Raw genomic sequence first — 12,148 nt, 5'->3', positions numbered from 1 at the left:
GCTAAACAGTGCTAACCATCATCTGAGCCTTCACTGAGTTACAATCTTTTGCTGGTGGAGAGTCTTGTAAAAACCACAATATCTGTGAAGCTCAATAACATGAGATTGTAACCCACTTAAAACTATCATGCATTATTAGAAAGTTTAGAAAAATTATAAAAGGCAAAATTTTGTCACAGCTAACATTTCATGCATTCCTTTATTTTTCATTCATGTAATAAGCATAGATTGATTTAGCAAAATGCTGACATTAAGAAAACAATGATGATAAAGCTTAGGATTTTCCCTCCAGGAAAATATGGTATAGTACTGGTACAGTAGTGGAGTACAGAAATGTATGCAAATAAGTTAGTTTACTAAATTATCAAAGGGGCTATTATCAAAGTTTGCGTAGTGTCTAGATGAAGCATTTAACAGCAAGCAGTCAAATCTATCTGTGAGTAAGAATGCTTTTGGTTTTTAAGGCAATACATTTATTCAGTGCATGTGTGTGTATTGAGCATTTTTAACTCAAGGCGTGCACAAACGTAAACAAGCCATACGAAGATAGAATTCTCCAGGGGGTACTACATGATCTTTCACAAGAAAACTTTTTGAATTCTGACAACTTAGGCAACAAAGTAGCTGTCATTTTGCATACTGGTATTATTTGTTTAATCACTTAAACTAAATTAAATGCCAGGGTAATCACCAAAGAAAAGATAAACAGATATGATTTTTAAATCAAAATGATATTAGAATTTTAGCATATTTACCCATTGAGCTGTTTTATCCTTGGTTCTATAAAGTAGTAAGTACTTTTTTCTTGCACGCTACCTGTGATCTCTTCCATCATAATTATTTTGCCTACTGCCACTCAATTTGATATTTCTCTAATTCTTAATTTATCACATTGTCTCAATCTACTTAATATCTCTATTTCCTTGTGATGATTTCTTCCTTAGCTTGCTATTTTCCAAAACCCAAGGGTAGAGATATATCAAATTCAACACTTAAGAATAATTCCACCATTACTCTAAATGAATGAGAGCAGTGGTGTCTATACTTCTGTCAGAAAAAATCACTTTAAGTAAAAAACTGCCATAAGAGACAAAGCACATTATATAATGATAAAAGGGTCAATTTACCAGGAAGATGTAACAATTATAAATATATATGCACCCAATATCAGAGCACCTAAGTATATAAAGCAGTCATTGCCAGAACTGAAGAGGGGAGACAGACAATTACACAACAATAGTAGGAAATTTCAATATCCTACATTCAATAATGCATAGAACATCCAGACAGAAAATTAATAAGCAAATAGTCAACTTGAGCAACATTATAGACCAAGTGAACCTAAAAGACATATTCAGAAAATTCCACCCAATGGTAGGGAAATACACAGTCCTTTCAAGTGCACATAGAGCATTCTTCAGTATAGATCACGTTAGTTCAAAAAAAAAGTCTTAAACTTAAGAAGATTGAAATCATAACAAGATTTTTTCCCCAGCCACCATGCAATGAAGCTAGAAATCAATGGCAGAAAGAAAACTTGGAAATTCACAAAAACATAAAAATTAAACCACACACTCTTGAACAATCAAAGCATATAAAGAAGAAATCACAAGGAAAGTTAGAAAATATCTTGAGACAAATGAAAACAAACACTGCATACTAAAACTTATGGGATGCAGGAAAAGCAGTACTAAGAGGGAAATTTATAGCGATCAATGCCCACATTAAAAAAGAAAAAAAAAACTCAAACGATCTAACTTTATACCTCAAGGAACTATAAAAAGAAGAAACTAAGTCCAAAATTAACAGAAAGAAGGAAATCATAAAGATCAGAGAATATATAAACAAAATAGAGAATAGAAAGACATCAAGCTAACTAAATTGATGTTTTTGGATAGAATAAAAAGAATTGACAAACCTTTCGCTAAACTAACTGAGAAACAAGAGTGAAGACAAACAATTTTGGAAATAAAAGAGGAGCCATTACAACTGATGCCACTGAAATAAAAAAGGATCATAAGAGACTAATATGAACAATTATGTGCCAGCAAATTGGATAATTTAGAAGAAATGGATAAATTCCTAGAAATACACCCTGCTGAGGCTGAATTATGAATAAATAGAAAACCTATACAGATCAATAATGATTAAGGAGATTGAATAACTAATCAAAAACCTCCCAACAAAGAAAAGACTCTCTGCTGGGTTATACCAAACATTTAAAAGAAGAATTAACACTAATCTTTCTTAAACTTTGCCAAAAAATGAAGAGGAGGAAACAATATCAAACTCATTTTATGAGGTCAGACTTACCCTGATACCAAAGCCAGACAAAGACACTACAAGAAAAAAAAAAAAAAAAAAGACCAGTATACCTGATAAACACAGGCACAAAAATCCTCAACAAAACACTAGCAAATGGAATTCCACAACACTTTATAAGGCCCATACACCATGACCAAATAGGATTTATTCCTGGGATACAAGGATGGTTCAACATATGCAAATTAATAAATATAATACACCACATTGGCAGAATGAATGATAAAAATCACGTGGTCATCTCAGTAGATGTGAAAAAAGTGTATGACAAAATTCAACACCTTTTCATGATAAAATCTCTCAGCAAGCTAGGAATAGAAGAATATTTAAAAAATAAGTAAATAAAGACCATATATGAAAAACTCAGAACTCACATCATACTCAGTGTTGAAAAAAATGAAAGCTTTTCCTGTAAAATCAGGAACAAGGCAAGAATGCCCCTTCTCAGTAATTCTACTCAACAAAGTACTGGAATTCCTAGCTAGAGTAATTGGGCAAGAAAAAGAAATAAAAGATATCTAATTCAGAAAGAAAGAAAGAAAATTATCTATGTTTGCAGAACACATGATCTTATATACAGAAAACCCTAATGATGTCACAAAAAAAAGTTATAACTAACAAATTCAGTAAAATTGCAGGATACAATATCAACATACAAAAATCAGCTACATTTCTATATACTAAAACAAACTAAAGACAAAATTAAGAAAAAAATCTCATTTACAAGAGCATCAAAAAGATGCGTCAGTAAGCGGGAGCCTAGGCCGGGCTCAAGCCGCCCCAGCCCCTTCCTCCTCACCGGGACCTGGAAGGCAGCGCTGGCCGGGGGGAGGGACAGCAAGCCAGCGAGAGAGCGCCTGTGCGTGTGCTGCAAGAAGCCGCTGCCCTTCCCTTTCTCCTTTCCTTCCCTTCCCCCTGAGGGAGGGAGAGCAGCAAGGTTTAGGCTCACCCTTGGCTGAAGTCAGTAAAAAGGAGCTCAATTCCAACAATGGGGCGGAGGAGAGCTCAGAAAAGGAACAGCAAGAAGCAATTGAACATATTGATGAAATACAAAATGAAATAGACTTAATGAACGAGCTCGTGAGGAGATTTTGAAAGTAGAAGAAAAATATAGCAAAGTCCGCCAACCATTTTTTCAGAAGAGGTCAGAATTGATCGCCAAAATCCCAAATTTTATGGAAACATTTGTCAGCCACCCACAAGTGTCTGCACTGCTTGAGGAGGAAGATGAAGAGGCACTGCATTATTTGACGAGAGTTGAAGTGAGAGAATTTGAAGATATGAAATCAGGTTACAGAACAGATTTTTACTTTGAAGAAAACCCTTACATCGAAAAGAAAGTGCTCTCCAGAGAATTTCGTATGACTGAGAGTGGTGATCCATCTTCAAAGTCCACCGAAACCAAATGGAAATCTGGAAAGGATTTGACGAAACGTTGAAGTCAAACACTTGAATAAAGAATAAAGCCAGCAGGAAAAGACAGCATGAGGAAGCAGAAAGCTTCCTTACGTGGTTTACTGACCGTTCTGATACAGGTGCAGGTGAGTTAGAAGAGGGCATCAAAGATGATATTTGGCCAAATTCATTACAGTACTGCTTGGTTCCTGACATGAATGATGAAAAAGGGGAAGGAGAACAAGAAGATTGATGAGGAGGAGGAGGAGGAATGATTGCAAGATGTTGATGAAGAAGGGGATAAGCATGAAGCTAAAGAAGATGAAGATGAGGAGGAGGAGGAGATCACTAATGGAACACTGATGCATTATAATCTTTCTTTTTAAATTTTTTCCAGTGCCTGGATGCAAGTTGCAATCTTTTCTTTTTTTAACTCTTGTGCCCAGTCAGTTGCTCTGTTTTTGAGTTCTCTTTTTTCTCCTTTGTACCATGGTTCTCAACATTTGAGGGGGAAATACCTTGAGCAGAATACAGTGGAAAAAGAATCTCTGCTTCTTTCTGTTCCAAATTCATTTTTATCCCTTCCTGTCTTATCAAAAATTTTATGAAATCAACACCATCGTACAATGTACGAAAAAGAAAAAACCTTCTGCTCCCCTAGCTCTGCTGGAATCTGGAGGGGGCTAGGCCCCTGTGTAGTAGTGCCTAGAGTTCTAGCTTTTTTCCTCCTTTCTCTGCATATTGGGCTCAGAGATGACACTGTGTCTCTATGTGAATAGGAACAGTTAGCATTTACCAACATGTGTCTGTCTACCTTCTCTTGTTTAAAAAAAAAAAGTTGGCTTATAGAAGGTTAGCAAAAGGTGTGTTTTAAATGTTTGAGTGGGGTAAGTGGGCATTTTGACAACATAGCTTCTCCTTTGGCATGTTTAATTGTGATGTTTAATGGACATACTTGCAATTTAAGGTAACACTTTTAAAATAAAGTTCTCTCCTAATGATGACTTGAGCCCTGCCACTTAAGGGAGAATCAGGAGAACCTGTAGGATCTTGTATGGAATTGATATTCTCTATTGTAATTTTGTTCCTGTTTATTTTTAAATTTTAAATTTTCTTTTTGTTTCACTGGAAAGAAAAGTGATGCTCAGCTTTAAATGTTAAAAGTGTACAAGTTGCTTTGTTACAGTAAAACTAAACTTGTATACAAAAGATTTAATGCTTTTCTCCTAGAAGAGATAAGGAGAATAATTTAAACTTTGCCACCCTAGCTCTGTATTTTCTGATACACACTTTGCAGGATGACTTCACGGCTATGTGGATTGAGTAAAGATATTTGAATCAATGTATTAATATCTTCATAACTGGGAAACATCATGGGTACAATTTGCCCTCAGTTTCTAAAATTTTTCACTTCATTTGCGATATCAGATTGCTCAAAACTCAGTTCTGAGTATATTGTATCCTTGATTTGTATCTCAAATTGGCATTTTAAAAAATAGGCCTTTATTTACATAGATACAATAACAGTGCCTACCACCACCATCAGACAGACCTGGTACTCTAATGTCTAGTTACAAATGGGGCAATTACTGGCATGTCTTCATTGGCACTATAAAATGTGGCCAACAAGACAGGCACTTAGAGTAAGAAGTCCCCGTTGGTGGTAAGAAACTCAGGTTAGGAGTACTTTTGTCTCTAAGTACCAGCTTTTTAGCATATAGCTCTCAAATGAGACCCTTTCCTGTGAATCTAGGTGAGACAATGGACTCTGTTCTGTCTGCTAAATGCCATTGTGCATAGAATAACATTTTGAGAAATCACCGAATGTATAAACTTTTCATGCTGTAAAATATAGTAGCTAAAATTAAATGCCACCTAACTTTTCAGAGGTGAATTAATGGACAGTTTGGTCAAATTCAAAGCTTTTTGATGTATAAAACTTTATAAATGGAACTATTCCATCAACAGGCAAAGTGTAATGAAAACCTGTCTAGATGCATAGTACGTAAGTTATGCACAGGTCTGTTTTTAGTAAATACATCACTGTAAACTGGTCAGGAATCTTGCTCCAATAAAGGAACATAAAGATTAAAAAAAAAAAAAGACAATGTAAGAGAAGATTTCTTCTTAGGTAAATTGACATGGTACAAAACCACTACAATCCTCCTTAGGATCTACTCCCATCTTGACCAGTAGGCCTAAATAGGGTTAATTCATTGCATAACCTATCAGCGGACATATTGGTTCTCATAAAAGAGAAATAGGACTATACCACAAAGGAAGTACAAGGCATAGCTATCATTTATAGGTTTGAGCATGAAACTAGATTCCGAGAGTGCTGATCAAGAGGGTTGGGATTTAGATTTGGACTTGGGAGTGTTCTCCCAAATTATAGGATATAACTTCCCAGAAAATACCCCAGATTTGATCAAATTAACTTGTATAATGCCTCCTAGAACCATGGAAAATTGATGGCCCACACTGAATAAAGATGAAATGCCAGAATTGCCGCATAGATGGTGAAGGAAGAACCATGCTAGATTGGATATATTACATGAAGTCGTGAGACTCACAAAATGACACTGTTTCGCAGGAGGACCAAAACCTTTAGCAATGTAATGGTGAGAGGATCACTCTTTCTGATACCAGGGCTGAAAGTAGGAGAGGCTGTTACAGAACTTAGTTCATTAATAGCAAGACAGTAGAGGCCAGGCAGTGGTGCTTAACCATCAAGAGAAGTGATCACAACTGTAATAATGACTGGCAAGGTCTCATTGGCGGCCAAGGGGATGTAACAGGAAGAGGGTTATGGGTATGGCTAATAGAACACAACCGTCCCAGAGAGAATACAAGTGGGCAGCCAACAAGCTGCTATTCAATTTGTGCTAACAGAAGAAGTCAAGGGTGGAAGGGGCCTGAAAACAGCTGGTCCATTTAAAAGTCATGACCTCTTGCCCAGTTTCTAGAGCTAAGCCAGTTATCAGACTTAGAACTCATTGTCTGAAGGGATAGTGAGGTACCCGAGACAAAAGACCATATGAAACCATAGTTAGCATACACAAAATGGACACCCTAGTCCTTTACTAAAGAGAGCTTTGGTCGTTTCCTCTGATAACTGTGGACTGAAGAGTAGAAGATTCCCAGACGTGTTGAGAGATGTTAGAAACAGGGTCTGTGTTGACACTAATACCTGGAGACCTAAAGCATCATCATGCCATCATGCCCCTTCCCTATTAAAATGGGGTATATTGGGACATATGTAGAGAGGGGAGGTAATAAATAGGTCCTGGCCGAGGGCAGGCTTACAGACTTTACAGTGGTCACCTGGTTGCCATTTTATCACAATATATTTTTAGTCCATAGAGGAAGAATTATTATGGTAGAAAATGTTAGAGGACGTCTTCAGAAACTACTCTTCCCCTCACAATAAAGTAATTCAAGAACAATATTGCATCCCAGGTGGCTTAGAAAATACTAATGCTACCCTGCATAATTTCCAAGAGGCAAGAGTAGTGGTTCTCATCATATCTAATTTGACTCACCAGTCTCACTCTTGTAGAAATAGCATAGATGCTAGAGGATGACTGTAGACTACTGCAAGCTCAACCTAATTGTAGCCCAAATCTCAAATACATTTCCTAAAAATTAATATAGCCTCAGTAATAAGATGTGTGACCATTGATTTGGAAAATGTGTTCTTTTCTATCCCTATGAAAAAACGTAATTAGAACCAGTTCATATTCACACGGAATAAACAAAAATATACAGTCACAATTTTATTCCAGTGCTATGTTAACTCTTCCAACTCTGTCGTAATTTAGTCATAATAGATATGGACTCTCTGAGTATTCTGTAAACCATCATTGATACGATCCACTGATATATGAGTGAAATGGTACATCTGGAATGCATTATAATTAGTGACAAGTCAGACACACTTGCTGGAAGTCTAGTGCTCATAACACCCATCATCCTTGCACCAGTGTCCTTTCTTCATCTCATGTCTAGGGGATCCCTTAAGACAAGATGAAAGAAGAGAACAAATCCTTATGTTGGTTTATTGATAGTTTGTCTTGGTATGAAGATGCAGGTCAAAATCAGTAGCAACTGGAATATATTACTGTACACTGTTAGCCTTAAAAAATAGTGGCAATGGAAAATCTTCCCCCTGGGCTTAACTTCAGACTGTGAATCTGGTCATCCACTTTGCATGGACAGAGAAGTGGCCCAAGAAAAGAATAAACATAGACTCATGCATAGTCGTGAATGGCTGAGAAATTCAGGATCCCCAAAGGAAAAAAATATTGTAGTATTGAGGAAAAAGAGGTCTGGGGTATAGGCATACGCCGTATGACTGTGCCACATGTTATTATCAACTAGAATGCATCCTCCTCTGCATAAGAATCAATCCACCAAACAGCCAAAATGACCCAGCCAGGGGGCCTTAGCAAGCCTTTGTAATTGGCAACTGTCAGCCTGGAATAATGGGCACATGAATTAAGTAGCCATAGTGGCAGCCATGAAGGCGATGCCAAAGTCTAACAGCATTGGCTCATATTACCAATGCTAGTCTAGCTATTGCTAGAGTCCAGTGTTCAACCTGCCAGGAGCAGAAACCAATGGCAAAATATGGCACCATCCTTGAGGAGACCAAGAGCAGCTTGGTGGTAAGGACTAGTGGTTTGTTCTCAAGGAATAGGTATGTACCTGGGCATATGTTTATCTTTACTACCTGCACAGAGTCAGTACGTGCAAGGACTTATTTGACCTACTGGCATCAAATTATACTTACACTTACCTAAGTACAGGGGACCTACTTTAAAGAAAAAAAAATGTACAGGAATAGGCCCATGACCGCTAATTCACTGATCTTATACTTCCAGGATCGATAGCTATTCCAAGAGGAGTCCTTTGTACTCCAACAAACACATACCGTTATCATCTGAAACGATAATTGTGACCTAGAATGACCATGAAACGGTCACAGGAATAAGTTTGAGTGATCCCAAATGTAATCCAATTGGCTTAATACTTTTTACAAGAGTATCCAGCGAGTAGAGGAGCTATTGGGAAAACGTGAACCTTTTCTAACAATGTGATTCTCATCTCTCATTGGACCTTTTGTTTTTTTAGAATAGGGAAGGCCATTCATTTAATAGTCAGCAACAACATACTTCATGTCTGCTATGAATTGGGCAATGTGATACTATCTGGAGAAAAAAGGAAGTCATGAGCCCTGATCTGTAATTTCTCAGAAACTAGTAGGCTCATACCTTCATTTGTCGATAGCTGTAGCCCATAGTCTTAATTATGTACTGTTTAATGACCCGCTCACTTGCTTACTTTAGTAGAGTGTCTTATCCAAAATTCTAATCCTCTGGGTGTTAATCTGTCACTGGAAATAGTTTCAACCATAATTTTCTCACTCTTGATCAAGACTCACCCATATGACCCAGTGAAATAAATTATAGTTCTTATTGCATTGATTTGACCTCTGGGCCTTTGTAAATCGTACTTCTCTAATTAGTCTGTAAAGAGAAATTGCAATATATAGATTCACAGAATATCATCAGGACAGGAAACATTTTTAAAAATTTTGGACCCCAAGGGGATATTAGATCTGTCACTGTGATAAGTTGGGTTTAAAATTCGATGGTCTGTATTAAAATAAATAGTCTTATAACAACACAGTCCTTGCTCGAGGCATCTCAGAATTACCGTAGTTTTGTATATTAGAAATGCTGAAATATACTGGCAATGACAAATTATATTACATTTTCATATTACAATATTGAACAATCTATTACTTTTCATTCCCACAACCACTGTCCTATTTCAAGTCCTAATCATTGCTTGTCTGTACAATTTCGACAGTTTCTCAAATGATCTCCCTTACTAGGAATCTGTCCTTTCCCAGATGACCTTTCTATGAAATGATATGTACTTTATGTGACTTTACTTTTTCAGAATCACATGGGTTCTTTACGTCTCCTCAGTAGTTTTAAAATATTTTTCAAATATTGCACACTTTTATTCTAGAAAGGTAATATCACATAAAAATTTATTATATAAAAAAATAGATGCCTCTACTTCTGGCTGTGATGGAATAATTGGTACTGAAATAAACCTCCATGCATAAACAAATATAAAACAGAACAAAATATATGAAGCAACTGCTTTTAGGCATTGTATAGCAGGCAGGCAGCACAATATTGCAATCTGAGAAAGAAATTTTAAAATAAATGAACAACCACTAGTCTATCTGTAAAGAACTAAAAACATTATGTCATTTTACTCTAATAAAATGTGCATATACATTTATATTATACTTTAGAAATTCATCTATTAATGAATAGACATGGGTAAATGAAGTGTTAGCCATTTCTATTATAAAAATATTTTTATAACAATTGATTATTAATTATTGTATTTTATATTTGATTATAATGAAATTTCCATTTATTTTAAAATATTTTTATTTTCACCCCTCCAAATAAATGTTTCATGAAGGCAGCAATCTTGCCTGTCTTATATTCTTCTATGTCCCCATACCATAGCCCAATGCCTGGCACCTTGTAGGTACTCAACACATATATGCTGAGTTCATGAATAGAAGTGTACTTATAGATTTATTCTCAAATAGATACCCAGTACAAAGCTGTGGATGAAATTGTTTACCTATGAATATATAAAAATATACATATATTTTTGGTGAAGAAGATTAGCCCTGAGCTAACATCTGTTGCCAATTCTCCCCTTTTTTTTTGAGGAAGATTGGTCCTGAGCTAACATTCGTGCCCATCTTCCTCTACTTTATATGTGGGATGCTTGCCACAGCATGGCTTGATAAGTAGTGCATAGGTCCATACCCAGGATCCAAACCTGTGAACCCCGGGTTGCTGAAGCAGAGCGTGCAAACTTAACCACTACGCCACCAGGCTGGCCCCATCTATGAATATAGTTTAATAAATATGTTAGTCAAAATCACGGATTTATGTATATATTTACATAGTATAATTATATGTAATATATTTACAATATTCACATTACGTATAAATGTATATATACAAATGTAAATTACCTTAGCGTTCTCAATCCTTAGATCCATAAATGATCTTAGAATATATAGTGTAGCCCTATCATTTTAAAGAGCATTTGAGCTGTGATAGAGATTGTGATTTGACTGTATATATTATTATTTATATTTAACAAAGCTATGTTAGCCTTTTGTTCTTTTGCAGAGTTTGTGGGAAGATAAAAAACTTAAGTCAAATAAAAGGAAAAGAAGGCACTAAACACATTATTATTTTACTAAACAAGACATTATGACAGATGCCAGTTATGCAAAATAAGAAGTGGGACTGTGAATGAAAGCTTTTCCTATAATACATACAAATGAATGTATTATATTTTACAACAGCATTCATTCGAAAAATATTTTGTGAGTACCCATCATATGCCAGGAATTGTAGAAGGGACTTGGCCTATATCTGTGAACAAGGTAGACTAACACTCCTGCCTTCAGGGAACTTACTTTCCACTAGTGGGAAATATGTAATTAGGAATAAGCAAAAGTGATATAACAAATTAAATATTATGTTGAAGATGCTAAGTGTCTTGCAGGAAAAGATACAAAGCAAGTGAGCTCAGGAGTACTAGAAGGAGGAGCCAGTTGCAATTATAAATAGAGTATTGGAGGTAGAGTGATGTTTGAGCCGTAAGAAGATATCTGAAGAAAGATTAAATAGTTGAGGGGTTTGGCCACATAACTGTGTTGGTAAGGAGCATTTTAAGCAAAGAGAAAAACCTGTGCAAAGCCCCTAAGATACAAGTAAATTTGGTGTGTTCAAGGATCAGCAAGGAGGTCAGGGAGGATGCAGGACAGCCGGGGGGGGCAGAGGAGTGGATGAGGACGGCAAAAATAATGGTATTTACCAAGATATTCCATATTTGGTAATGTTTAGTACATATTTCATAAAGGATCATATGTAGACTGTCAACTCTAAGATCTGAAAATTTAAACTTAAAAGAATAAATTACTGAAGTTAAGGAAATTTAGTCTCACAAGAATAATAATGAAAGGTGTAGTGTGTCTTGTTGAGTTGACAAATTCAGGATCTGGAGGTAGTGGAGAAATTCAGGCGTCCTTATTCAGATTTTACGTGACAGAACTTCCTCTCTTGTGGTCTTTGGCGACGAAATGGGATGTTGCAATAATGGAGCAACTTTAGGTGCCTTTTAAAAGAAGTCTATTCTATGTGCGGCACCAGCGGCCCATAATCCACAGCTGGTGGCAGAATTTAGGATGTTGCTTCCATTTCTTTACCCAAATCTTTAATCACTCCTAGTACTTATAAAAGAAAGAGCAATTGGATTCTTTGGCTTTGTGAAAGTGAAAGCCCCTTATCCTTTTATTTAGTAACAAGTGGAC

General features: G+C 36.2%; 1 pseudogene; it reads left to right on the top strand.

The window, feature by feature from the left end:
- Positions 1–2,537: 2,537 nt before the first annotated feature.
- LOC131409995 (protein SET-like) lies at positions 2,538–4,103 on the top strand (annotated as a pseudogene).
- The last annotated feature ends 8,045 nt before the right edge of the window (positions 4,104–12,148 follow it).

The sequence above is a fragment of the Diceros bicornis genome, chromosome 9, assembly GCF_020826845.1.
Source record: "Diceros bicornis minor isolate mBicDic1 chromosome 9, mDicBic1.mat.cur, whole genome shotgun sequence".
Classification (NCBI taxonomy): domain Eukaryota; kingdom Metazoa; phylum Chordata; class Mammalia; order Perissodactyla; family Rhinocerotidae; genus Diceros; species Diceros bicornis.
This window is presented reverse-complemented; position numbering and strand designations above follow the sequence as displayed.